Source organism: Crocodylus siamensis, chromosome 3 (assembly GCF_052110815.1).
Source record: "Crocodylus siamensis isolate JL-2025a chromosome 3, ASM5211081v1, whole genome shotgun sequence".
NCBI classification, from domain to species: Eukaryota; Metazoa; Chordata; order Crocodylia; family Crocodylidae; genus Crocodylus; species Crocodylus siamensis.
This window is the reverse complement of record NC_143397.1, coordinates 4672067-4686049: the sequence shown is the minus strand read 5'-3', so window position 1 is coordinate 4686049 and position 13983 is coordinate 4672067. Positions and strand designations below refer to the sequence as shown.

At 45.7% G+C, this 13983-nt stretch overlaps 1 protein-coding gene and 1 pseudogene across 10 annotated transcripts in view; both read left to right on the top strand.

Annotated features, from left to right (window-relative positions):
• CELF4 (CUGBP Elav-like family member 4) overlaps positions 1–13983 on the top strand; it is an 873367-nt gene that overhangs the window by 820657 nt on the left and 38727 nt on the right. The window lies entirely within an intron of this gene.
• LOC149867948 (uncharacterized) lies at positions 10905–11869 on the top strand (annotated as a pseudogene).

Below are 13983 nucleotides of genomic sequence, written 5' to 3'. Positions count from 1 at the left end.
ACACAAATTATTGGAGAGGAGGTTTAGATTAGACATCTGCAAGAACTACTTCACAGTCAGGGCGGCTAGGAGCTGGAACCAACTTCCAAGGGAAGTGGTGCTGGCTCCTGCCCTGGGGGGCTTTAAGAAGAGGCTTGATGCCTACCTGGCTGGACTCATTTGAGTCCAGTTTTTTCTCCCGCCCAGGCAGGGTGTCGGACTTGCAGATCTACAAGGTCCCTTCGACCCAACTTCTACGTTTCTATGATTCTATGATACCCCTGGCATTGCCCTGGATGATGGGCCACTTCTCTCAGATGTCTTTGTTATAATGGAATTGATTTCCCCATTGCAGGCAGACGCTGCCTCCACGTCTCCTCCCTGCTGTGTCTGGGAGTGGCAATTCAGTATGCATGCCTCCATCCCTTGACTAAGCCGTTCCTCGTGTTATAAAAATATGCATATCCAGCATCACACAATCCATGCAGTGAGAAAAGTGACATACAGGGATACAGCATAGCACGGGCTTTCCAACGAGACCATATATGCCATATCAGTACATGAAAATACAGAAAAACATTCATGACACCCCATGACCCCCTTAGGTTCACGACAGATGCTATTACGGTTGCAGGCACAATTCAGAGATGAGGAGATACCAGTATTCACAGCACACACTCATTGGTCATTCTGCCCCACGGTGTGCACACGCTGGGATCCCTTCCTCCTCACCTGATCCCATAGGATTGGTTGCATAGAGCTGGTGCCTCCTTCAGTACCCGGACAGGGGGATTCAACTCTCCAAAAATCGGCAGTCCGCATCCTGCAGAACTGGTTTAGCAGTAGCGAGTTTGAAAAGAACGGAAGTGGGTCATGTTAGTGAGGATAACATGAGAGGAAGTAGCATGAGACAATATGGATGAAATGGCAGAGAAAGCATTCGTGCTCTGACGTGTAAAATAAGACACGGGGAAATTAGGAGATCTCACAGGGGAGTTCAGACCAGGACCCCAAGTCCTTCCAACAGCATACGTTGGGGGACGAAGCAAGAAAAGAATAACCTGCCAGCAGGGAAACTACCTTCTTAATCTAAAACCTCTCTATCAGAGGTCATCATGGCCTGAGGTAGGAAGATTCACATTGCTCTACACTTTTATCTGAATGTGGATGTCGATGGAGGTCCACACCGGCCATAAGAACATCTTACAGAAGTTTAGGGCTGGGAGGGACCTCATGAGATCATCCTCATGACATCATTGGGTCCAGTACAACAAAACTATCTTATTCTGCTTTGACTCCTACCAAACTCAATATCATACAGCAGTGATGTTTAAGGGTGTGATTATGTCTCATAAGGTCTGACCTGCCTAACACAGGATGAAGTTGTTCACCCAGAGTTTCCTGCCACCTTAGGCACCTCTCTTTTAGACAGAAAGGTGCTGTACAGGCACCTCTCTTTGAGAAAAACGTCCAGTTTTCATCTGTAGACTTCAAATGATGGAAAACTATATTCCTCGGTCATCGGCTTCAGCAGCTAGTCATCCTCAGCGCTAAACGTTTGCATGTTATTTCTAGATTAAATCTTGCTGAGTTCGATTTAAAACCTTTGGAGCTTGTTATGCCTCATCTGCTAGATCAAACAGCACTATCCTACCAAGTATGTTTTCCATCAGTAGACAATTATAACCACGGGTAAAACTTTTGGAAGCCCTTAAATGGCATATGCTCTTAAGGACATGGCAGAAGCAATGTTTACACTGATACAGTTGTCACTGCACTATGGTATATTCATTCCTTATTACAGCATAACGACAGTTATATCAATGTGTAATGACAAGTGTAGATGGCCATTTATCTTGGGGTAAGTCACACAGGACATACGAGTCCTCATGCTGGACTTCAGACCAGGAATCCGTCTCTGTCTGGAGCCTGTCTCCAATAGCAGCCAGCTCCTGGTATAGTGTGGTGGGGAGAAGCAGACAGACCCAAAATCTGGATATTTTCACTTGATTAAATAGAGAATTAAATAGAAGAATCTATTAATATAAGTACCACCAATCTGGGTTTCATCTCTCCGTGTCCATTCTGAAGTAGCTCCTTGTTGAAGGCAACCAGGCTCTTTAACTGCTCCTCTGCCATCTAGCAGCAAGGCTCAGAAAACCTCAGTAGACAAAGCTGCATGCTATGAGATCTACTCCGGATTAACTGCATGTCTCTCTCTCATTCCTGAACCCAGTGTAATGTATGTCAGCATGTAAAACCAGTGGGAACTACACTGGAATATGTATTCACCTGCCTATGCTCTGACTCCACTCTTCCAAAATGCAATTCAAGTCTTGTCGGCAAGCAGTGAGACCTAGCACATGTCTACAGGGATCCAGAGGTCACACCCGAGAAACAAGTCTCACCCCCAAGTCCTTGCTCTGCATTCACTGGGGCATGGAAAAAAATACCCTGCAGAAACCCTGTGTGCCCAGGGTCCTCTCTCTATCTTGAATGTGCCCTGGGAATGTGCAGCACCATTTCAACAGCGGCCACACAACCTTTTTCCAGCACGCAGCATGTGCAGAGCGTGAGCGGACGGGCTGGAGTTGGTCCTTTGCCAGTCATTTGGGGGTGACCACAAAGGACGTTTTAGACATACCCTTTGGCACCTAAGACCTCAATCACTTGAGAATGGGACCTAGGATGTGTCTACACAGCAACAGTGGGATAGTAGCATGGGTGCACATGAGCTAGTGTTCGTCTAGTCAGCATGGGGAGCAAGGGCAATGTGGAGATAGCGGCATAGACTTCAGTACAAGCTTGACAAGCCTGTCAGAGGCCTGGGTGCACGCTGGGATTGCTAGCCCACCCTAAAGGAGCCCATACGGGGCAGGATGTAGGTCTCAGCAGTGATACACAGCAGGATTTGCAGGGGAGAAATCCATGGCCCAAACCACGACAGCTATTCACGTTTCCTATCAAGGCGTTATCGTAGCTAAGGAAGGCCCTCGGGATTGAACTGTTACAGGTCAAGCCTAAATGGCATTAGCAGACAGAAACGCTTCCTGAGCACCTGTTTCCCAACATGCATCGCGGCACTGTCAATGCCTCTGTTTGATAGGCGTCCCGCTCCACGTGCTAAGGGGAGAAGCGGTGGCGTGGCCAAGTGCTGTAGCAGAGCAGAGGAATCAGAAATTCAAATCTCACGTCTCCCATGGGCCAGCTCGGTGACCTAGGCTTGACACTGCACCTGTCCGTGCCTCAGTTTCCCCATTGGAAAAAAGCAGTGAGGACCTGGCTGAGATTGAGGAATGAAAGGCACTATAAAAGTGTTAGGTGTTGTCATTGCTGTGATTCTCCGCAGGTTTCTATTTGTATAATCATTGCCGTGCACGATAGGTAATCTTTGGAAAGCACTAGGAAGAGCTGTAGTGCCGGTCAATGGCCAGGGATTATTATCATTACTATTACGGGGCTTATCCAACTTGACCTGCTTTGTGGGGCATTAATTAAATCACTTCCCAGACCACGCTCTCTTTGGCCTGAAGCTCCCACGGTCAGCAAGGTGCACTCTTCACTGCAAGAATCCCAGCTTCAGATCTGGACCGGGTTTCCCAGTCACACAGCCTCCTGTTTGGGGGCAGGGACAGTGTTTGACCACCTGGCCTTAGGCACTTCTGGGTGACCCTAATTGCCAGGGGTGCATGGCACCTGAGGGTTCACGTGAATTCAACATAAACTGCGTAGGTGAAGCACCTCTGCCAGTTTGCATCCAGTTGCCTCAAGTTGGAGCTCAGTAATTGAGACCCATGTGCTGTTTTGGATACCCGTGGTCTAGAAAGATAAGGGATTCAAGCCGGAAAAGCTGCAGAGAAGGATGTCTAGGATGCTGAGGGGGACGGAGTTCCTCTCTTCTGAGAGAGAGGCTAAAAGAGTTTGGCTGAGAAACTCTAGGATTGCTGTCTGCAAATGCATCTGGGAGCTAAACGCCAGGGAGGGGGAAGAGCTGTTTAAGCAAAAGAGCACTGTTGGCACAAGAACAAATGGGTCTGAATTGGTCATGAATAAATTAAAGTTGTTAATTAGGTTTCCAGCCATTAAAAGAGTGAGGTTCTGGAACAGCCATGCAATGTTGGGGGTGGGGGAGGAAGTGAAGGGGCAGCAAAACCCACATTGCGTTCGAAGGTGGAGCGCCACACCTTTGTAAAGAGGCCTGTGGCTCGGCGGCCTGTCATAGCATGGGACAGGGCATGAGGGCTGAAAAGGCCCCTACCACCCCTGTAGTCTGGGTCCCTAAATGTGCACATGTAAAGCTGGGGAGTCAGCAGGTGCCGTCCTGCTAGGCAAGGAGCATCTCTTGCCACCCTCCTGGTTAGACTCATAGAGTAGCAGGGCTCCACGGACCTCCAGAAATCATCTTGTCCAACCCTTGCCTGAGGAAGGATCATCCCTGCCCAAACATCCTTGTCTAACCTATTACTAAACTTACCCAATCAACCCAGTCATACCACTACAAGGCGTAGCACCCGAACCTGCTGCAGGTAAAGCAAGGGGGACAACGGTGCGCAGTGTCCAGCGGGTAGTCAGAGAAAGGGTTGCCATCACATGGGCTTTAAAGAATGTAGGCAAGAAGGTGCAGCAGGAGCAGGATGATTTTGAAGCTTGCAAACCATGTCAGGGCGTGAAACGGCCACTGTGGCAGGGGACAGAGACCCTTTGCAATACAGATGCAGCAGCAGCTTGATGGGAAACATCCTTTGGGCTTGAGACAAGTAGTTTCTATGTTGCTCTAAAGTTTAATTCAGGTTCAGTCCCCAGGCACCAAGAAAGGAGGGCCCTCTGGTTGACTGGAAGAGCAGCTGGGCAGAGAAGAGCAAGAGAGGGAGAGAGCTGCACATAGTGTTTATTGCCTACCACCTACCATTGCAGTTGGCCGGGGGAGGATTCAGAGGGAGGGGGGAGGAGGAGAGGAGCAGTAGAAGTATTAGGGCTGTGAGCCACTATTCATTTACAAACTATAATTAATTTGATGTTTAGATTAATTTCTGATGCACTCTCAAAGGTGCACTGAAAGCATTTTTCCTTTATTATAATGTTGATTGCTTATTGGGGAGATAAATCTAACTGTCAGTTATGCACTGACTTACCAAAACTTTCAGAGCAAGCAAGCATGTATGCATAAGGAACAGCTGTTTGCAGCTCCCCAGTTAAAGGGGCAGATCTGCCTTTTCCCAGTAACTCCTATTAAAGGAAATCTATACATTATAAGCAGAGACTTTTTCTATCTTTTGTAGTTTAAGAATTTATTAGACAAGAATACATTAACAAGATGGATCTATCTATCTATCTATCTATGAGTTACATTGGTATGTAAAATCTATATACAAAATACCTATGGGGTGTGTGTGTGTGTGTGTGTGTGTGTGTAATACACACACACATATCTATCTTACATTGGTATGTAAAATCTCTATACAAAATACCTATGGGGGGGTGTTTATATACATGTATGTGTGTGTGTGTGTGTATGTGTGTATATGTGTATATAAGTATGTGTGTGTGTGTGTGTGTGTGTGTGTATGCATATATGCATACATAATAAATACTTTTCACTCAATGTGTAATTACAGGAGGGAATTCATTGACACAGAATTTTCTTTGGGGGCAGATATTTAATGAGTTTGCAAAGAGAGATTGTTGACTCTGGGAATAACAAAAATAGCCACAGTTATAACCGTGAATGTGGAAGAGGAGGGCTCTGGAGGACATATAGGCTTCATGCTTCTGGGTTTCTAAACCGACCTCTAGTAAGGCTTGGGATGTGAACTTCATGGGGGCAAATTATCCTGGCCTTGCCTGCTGTAGGATTTCTTGCACTGTCCTGTAAAACAGGGGTATCCAACCCATCTAGCCCCACATGGGCAAGACACATGGCACAAAGTAAGACCTGATCCAGTGCAGGGTTGGTCCAAGGGTATGATCCAGCATGCAGATCTGGCCCCATGTGCTGGCCAGACCCATCCCACTGGAGCCAAGGCCAAGGCAATGAATATGATCGGCCCTCCCCTGCTGCTGAATGTCCAGACCCATGGCAGCTGACGCAGAAGCCTGGGCTAGATGTAGCCCAGGGCTAATCTCTTGTGGCTCGTCCTACAGATACTTCAGACAAAAATTCCTGTTGAAGGAAGGGTGCAGGTGCAAAGACAGGTACCCAAGCTTAGCATTGCCAAACATAAGCAACTTGGCTGCCTTAGAAATATGCATTGTGATGCAGCCTTTAATGACATGATCGCGGTTCTGTTCAAGTCCCTGTCATACGCTGTCATGGGACTCTCAGGACTATGTCACAGAAGAGCAGCGAGGATCCACACACCTGTTGTATTAACTTTTTTTCAGGGACTCGAGCAGGGTGGAATAGAATCAGACTTAAGCACCTAAGTGCACTTTTCTCCCTAATAAATGGAGTATCTGACCCCTACCTCATTCAGGGGAGTGACTCTGGGTCATCTATTGAAGGCAGCTGCTGCCTGCAAAGCCCCTGCCTCGTGCCATCCCGTGCTTCATTAACAAGCAGATATTCAATATTCTGGTTGATCCTCCTTGTTTGCTGTGTGTCCCTACCCCTTCAATCCTGTCTCTGAGTCAAACCCTTTTCTGAAGATGGAGTTATTCATTTCCTCATGGTCTATTCTATAGCCTTCCTCACTCGGCTTTCTAAGCACATTAAAGCCTGCGTTTTTACCATATCTCTTCATGGGGAGGAGTTAGCATTATCCCCATTTTACAGATGATGAGCCGAGATGCAAGGAAATTAAAGTCCAAGGTCCCTACTAATTTTAGAGGCCCAAGTTGAGAGGCCTTATTTTTTTCCAGAGAACATAGCAGCAGAGATGGCAGTAGATATTCACTTGCAGTTGTGAGCACCCAGCACTTCTGAACATTGGATTCTAGGGCCAGATCCAGACATGCAGGTACGTGTGGTTTGTGGCACTGCAAACCTCTTTGCGGTGCCACAATCTGCATGCCTGGCATGTTAAAATGTGCCCTGCACTGCAGATTTGCAGGGCGGGGGCAAAATTTGCTTTCAGAAAATCACAGGAGCAAAAAAAATGCTGCAAAAAAAAAAAGTGGCACAGCATACGCCACAGGAGCATATCCCAGCAGGCACAGAGGCTCAGTCCAGCAGCCAACTTGTCACCCCACCTCCACAGCTTCAGCTTCTCATGCATACCAGGAACTGGGAAGAGTGCAGAAATGGCAGTTTTTCTGAAGTGGGGCATTTTGCCCCACATCAAAGTGCATGTGCAGAGACATGCAGAGCAGCAAAAGGTAGTGGCACAAATTTGTGCCACTGCTTTTTTTGCCACTGCAAACACACAGCCCTGCTTTGGATGCCCAGCCCTAAATACATCACCCCAGCCAAGGCTTTGTCTAGCCGGGTCTTCAAAACCTCCAAGGATGGAGACTGTACCACCTCTCTGGGCAACCTGTTCCAGTGCTTTACCACCCTCCTGGTGAGAAAATTCTTCCTACTATCTAACCTCAACTTCCCTTGCTGCAGCTTGAGCCCATTGCTCCTTGTTCTGCCATCTGCCCCCACTGAGAAGAGTACAGCTCCATCCTCTTTGCAGCCCTCCTGCAGGGAGGTGAAGGCTGCTGTTCAACCCCCCTTGGTCTTCTCTTCTGCAGACTCAATCAGCCCAGTTCCCTCAGACTCTCCTCACCAGTCCTGTCCCCCAACCCCCCAAACCATTTCCATTGCCCTCCACTGGACGCTGAGGGAACTGGGCTGATTGAGTCTGCAGAAGAGAAGACCGAGGGGGGTTGAACAGCAGCCTTCACCTCCCTGCAAGTGGGCGCAAAGAGGATGGAGATGGGCTGTTTGACAGGACAAGGAGCAATGGGTTCAAGTTGCAACAAAGGAGGTTGAGGTTGGATATTAGGAAGAATTTTCTCACTAGGACGATAGTAAAATACTAGGACAGGTTACCCAGAGGGGTGGTGGAGTCTCCATCCATACAACACAGCTGCTAATATACCTACCTGTGTGCTATTAGGTTTTGGGTGGCCGTGTTATAGAGTTGACTCATATGTTGACCTGTGTGTAAAATCTATATACAAAATACCTATTCAGAAGCTGAATATGACCCTTGATCCTTATTAATACAAAAAAGAAAAAGCAAAAATACTTTGACCCCGTCACAGTTCAAGCCTCCACAGCTGACTAGCTCTGAAGACAGTAGAACCTATCTGTTTTTAGGTGACATTATTCTGATTTCACTGATCAGGTTGTGTTTGGTCATCTAAAGGTATAATGCCTAGGTAAAATTATCGGTTATATTTTGAAGAAGGCACTGTGATGCCACTTGTTAAAATGCTGCTCCAAGGGTGTTAGGATATTCACCCTGATCTGGATGCTGCTGAGCAATCACATTATCATAAGGGTAGAAAAGACCTCCTGGGTCATCGGGTCCAAACACCTGCAGGAATGCTACTTTTAAATCATCCCTGTGCAGTGTTTATCCAGCCTTTTTGTGCAAACCTCCCATGAAAGAGATCCTGCCTCTTCCCTGGGCAGTTGGCTCCACTGTTTCACTGTTTGAACAGCAAGGAATTTTTTTCTGATATCTGAATCTACTTTGATGCAATGTAAAGCAATTTTAAACAGTTCTTCTTCCTCTTCTTTATGGCAGATATTCAGTGGCTGCTGGCATGCCCCTGTTCAGCACCTTTCCTCTGAGCTAAACATGCCTAGTTCTCTCAAGCTTTCCTCATGCAGTTGACCTTACAACCCTGTAATCATGTTTGTCGCCCACCTCTGGACCCTCTCTACCCCGACCTGCATACAATGCTCTAGACTAGATGATGCCTATTCAACACCAAGTAGGGTGTGTCACGGGCTTTGTGAAAAAAAAACCCAGCATGCAGGATGGACAGACTTTGCTTGTATATGCACCAGATTTCAGCAGTTGTTCAACCATGTTTCCAGCAAAGCCCACTCTCTATAAAGTCATTTGGATCCCCTCATCTTGAACCAGTCTCCCAGTGCTATATTGTCAGCACACACAATATATGGTGACTAAGCTTAAATATCTGTAGCAAAAGGGTCCTTTTTCTGAGTCTATTTCCCCTAATGACACTCCCACTGTTCTTGGTCTGAGATATGGGCAAGTATTTATATTCACATGGAAAAACAAGTTCCCCCATTTCTCACCAAAGACCTGACCTAGAGCCCAATGAGACCAAGAGAAAAATGCCTATTGACTTAAGCGGCTTTTGGATCAGCTCTGAATCTTCTTGCTGATGATTCAAAGGTCCTCAATGTGAATAGGACTCTTCCCATAGAGGTCCATGAGCCGTGGGTTAAACCTTATGAGTACACACACTGCTAGACCTACCTGTTTGTCACATAAAGGATATTTATAGTTTCCACATAGGTGGTGGGTCCACATATGTACATTTGTACTTCAATATGCTATATGGGGAGTTTAGCCTAAGCCAATGTTGACCATGGAAGAAATGAACTCATGCCTTTTCTGTCTGCTGCAGCTCACTCACAGTACATGGATTTCTATCTGGCATTAAAATGAATAGAGATGTAATCCAGCTATAGTGGACTGGCTCAGGAATGAGTGAGTTAGGTCAGGGACTTTTTTCCCTCTGAGGTTTTATTTTTGCCCCACTTCCCTTCTCTTCCATTGGCACCAAATGAATCTCCACACCAATTCAGAACCTCTGAGCCCTGATAACGAGATCATTTTTTACATTTCTTTAAAGGTTCAGCACATGTAACAGGGAATTTTTCTTGTCGATTACATTCTGAGCATTAATTGCAGCACTTCCTACAGTGACCTACACGTAAAATAATTTAGTGGGCCGGAAAGCGTTGCTGAAAGCTATTAATCAATATTTCTGGCTTCTGAACAGAAACTTTTCAGACTATCCCTCAAGAGCAGATTAAAGCCTTTTAATCTGTTTATGAAGAGTGGCCCCCAACTGAGCTGGCTGTGCAGTAAGATATCTGGGAGAGGATGGGCACTTCCTATTCAACCCGTGATCAGCACGGGTGTCTGTGGGTGCAAATTGTGTTGTGCTATCAAGAATAAGTGTTTATTTCTGCAGGGCTTTTTGTTGTAGCCATGTTGGTCTAAGGACAGGCAGGCGAGCTTCTTTGAGTAGATGTGATATCTTTTTTAGACTAACAGGGTAGTTGGTAAAAAGTGCTTTGCAAGCTTTCGGGTGCAATCACCCTTCTTCAGGCATAGGGAACCTCTGCTGGTCTGAGATCTCCAAGGAATGAAAGAAGCTAAAAGTGTGACAGGAGTTCAGTGAAAATGTGAATAGGTGGAAATGAGGAAAACAGAGGGTAGAGGGTGGAAGGGAGGGTGGAAATGAGGGGGAAATAATGCCAAAGTTAAGTAAGGGAGACTCTACTGTAGGCTGGGTTCTCCAAGGTAGAAAAGAGGCAGTCCGTGAAGAAGTAAATAGCTCAAAGTTAGGAAGACAAGGAGTAGAGAAGGAAGGGAGGGGAGGAAGTGGGGAAATGAAACGTATAAATGGTAAGGTTAGGCAGGTACCTGGTGAATCAGATGTCAGGCAGGTTGTAATGGGTCATAAATCCAGTAGGTTGATTGATGTGAAGTGCATAGGCTCATCTATGAAGGGTGTTTTGTAAATTCTCTTTGAAGATTAGAACTGAGAGATCAGAGAGGGAGTGATTGTCTTGTGAGAAGTGTGTACCCACAGGGAATTGGGTATTTCTGTCTTTGATGGATTTTCGGTTTGCATTCATTCTGGTGTGCACTTGTTGTTTGGTCTCTCATACGTATTTTCCATCAGGGCATTTGGTGCACTGGATGAGATATATCACATTTCTGGAGGTGCAGCTGTAAGATCCAGGAATGGTGATGGACTCTAACAGCAGCATTTCCTTTGACACCATGATAAATATCCAGAATGGTAAAATCCAAACCACCATATACAAGAAACCCATGGACCAACACACTTATCCACACAGAACCAGCAATCGCCCTAAAGACACTAAGAAAGCTGTAATTTACAGCCAAGCTCTCCAATACGGCCGAATCCTCACCAAGGAGAGTTCTCCTGATCGCCACCTCAGAAATCTCAAAAGGACCTTCACCCAACAAGATTACTCCTTGAGAGATAGATCATAGTTTTGAAAGAGCCACCCAGATACCCTGGGAAGATTTGGTACAAAACAAGTACAAAACAGTACAAAAACAAAATCCCCACAAATTGCACGCCATTAGTTATTGCATACCACCCTTCCCTGGAACCTACCCGGAAAATCCTCAAACAATTGCAACCCGTACTGGAAGAAGACCCAGTTCTTAAAGATATCTTCCCAGAACCACCCATTGTAGCCTTTCAATAAGCACCAAACCTGGCTAACCTCATCACCTGAAGCAAACTCCAGATGACCCAAACCATACCCAATGGATCCAGAGCATGTCAAGACAAGAAATGCAAAACCTGCCAACACATCTCCATCACCCCCACAATAACCACACCCTACAACAGATCCGTCACCATTCCTGGATCTTACACCTGCACCTCCAGAAATGTAATATATCTCATCCAGTGCAACACATGCCCTGATGGAAATTATGTAGGAGAAACGAAACAACAACTGCGCACCAGAATGAACGCACAATGGAAATCCATCAAAGATGAAAAAACACAGTTCCCTGTGGGTGCCCACTTCTCACAAGACAATCACTCCCTCTCCGGTCTCTCAGTTCTAATCCTCAGAGGGAACTTACAAAATACCTTTCATAGATGAGCCTACGAACTTCAGTTCATAAATCTACTGGATACTAAAAATCATGAACTCAGTATAGACATTGGATTTATAACCCATTACAACCTGCTTGACATCTGATTCACCAGGTACCTGCCTGACCTTACCATTTACACTTTTCCTTTTCCCCCTTCCTCCCCTCCCTTCCTTCTCTACCCTTTGTCTTCTTAACTTCTTGCTATTAACTTTTTCACAGACTGCCTCTTTTCTACCTTGGAGAACCCAACTACAGTACAGTCTCCCTTACTTACCTTTGGCATTAATTCCCCCTCATTTTCCCCCTTTCCTTCTCTACCCTTTGTTTTCCTTATTTCCACCTATTCACATTTTCACTGAACTCCTGTCACACTTTTAGCTTCTTTCATTCCTTGGAGATCTCAGACCAGCTCCCTATGCCTGAGGAAGGGCGATTGCACCCGAAAGATTGCAAAGAACTTTTTCCCAACTACTCTGTTGGTCTAATAAAAGATATCACATCTACCCATAGAAGCTTGCCTGCTTACTTCTGCAGGCATTTTAATGCCCAGGAAATGATTTCAGAGACTTCCAAGGGGATTAGGGTACCTATGAAAACTAAATACCAACCTTTGACATTTGATATGTTGCTTTAATTTAGTTTCATCATTAGTCAGGAAGCAGTGCCCCTCATTTATGACATGCTGTTGCCCAATTCAATGCACCAGTACGGTTACATTGTGCATTTCTTTCAAGTGTTAACTGTTGTCCATGGTTTGGTTGTAGCCATTTTGGAGTAAGGACATGGGCAGGCAAGGCTCTTTGAGTATATGCGATATCTTTAATTAGACCAACTATAGTCCAATACACTACTGGCCAAGACAGGACTATATAGGACCACTGATCTGCTTGGAAAATACCTTGTTCCCATGTAGACTCTTCTCCAAGTAGCCAGTTATCCCATGTCATTAGTAAGATACTACCACTACTTACAGAAGAGGATGGAGGAAGGAAATTAATCATGTGGGTGGACACACAGGGAGTTGGAGCATTGCACCCTTGGTCATCCAGATGAGATGTGCTAAATCTGCAAATGAAACTCAGCCCAAGTCAGCAGCATCCTTTTCTTTCACACATCTGCAGTTAAGTGCCGACTTAAATCCTCTTAACATTGACGGTTCAGATACCTAAATGCTTCACGGAATAAGCACATACTGAGTTCTTTGCTAGATCCAGGACCCCAAGCATTGCAGCAACCGGCGGGAAGAACTGCAAAAGAGCCCAGCTTTCTGGTAGCATGTGAAAGGGAACTTCCTTTACTTCTCTGAACATGGAGGACTATGCATCCATGCTGCCCATTTCCGCAAGAACTACGAACCATCTCTTGTGTAAAAACAGACTATTAGTCATCAGTGAGTCTTCTCTGAGAAAGGCACAAGACATCCAGTGCTTTTGGACATGGTGAACCATGTAATGCTTCATGTTCACTGCAAATATGCATGTGAAAGAAAGGAGGCGGGCTGGCAACCTGGGCACCGTGCCTGGGACGAGACATGTTGTCATCCGTATTAGATTCAGATTCCTTCTGATTTTGACTTTATTATAGGCAGTCCTGATCAGCAACTCTGGGTTCGAACTCCACCACTGAGGGCTGGCTTTGTAATCGGTTTGAAGCAAAAACCCAAATCAGAGTGCTCCCAATCTTAAGGAAAGTTCAGATTTAAATCCAAGTGTCAATCCAAACCTCAGACTTGGGGCATGAAGTTGGATGCTATATTGCTTCCTTTCCATGCAGTCAATTCCAGCATGCCCAAATTTCTCCTGCACATAAAGAAGAGGCGATAGAAAGAAAAATTCCTCCTAGTTTTCATCCTCAAAATTTAGGCCCATCTGCAACATCCAGGGTTTACAGATTTCCTCAAAGCAGGAAGCTTTCTTAGCATGAGTGTCAGGTGAACACCTACCCTATTGTTTTCAACACCGTTCACCACTTCCTCTCCCATTTGTGATCACTCTCCGTCCATGTGGCAACCCCAGCAACTGCAAACCAGAGAAGGTGACATTAGGAAAGTATGCATGTATTTCTAGCTGTCTCTTGTGCACTAAGCGTTTTGACCTTTTCAAGGAAGTTAATCACTCTGCTTACTTTTATTCTCACTTAATCTCCTCTTCCCATCTGTTCAGCTCCTTTCCACTGGAAATAAGGTGAAGAGCAAGTACCTGGTGAACAGACAGCTCTC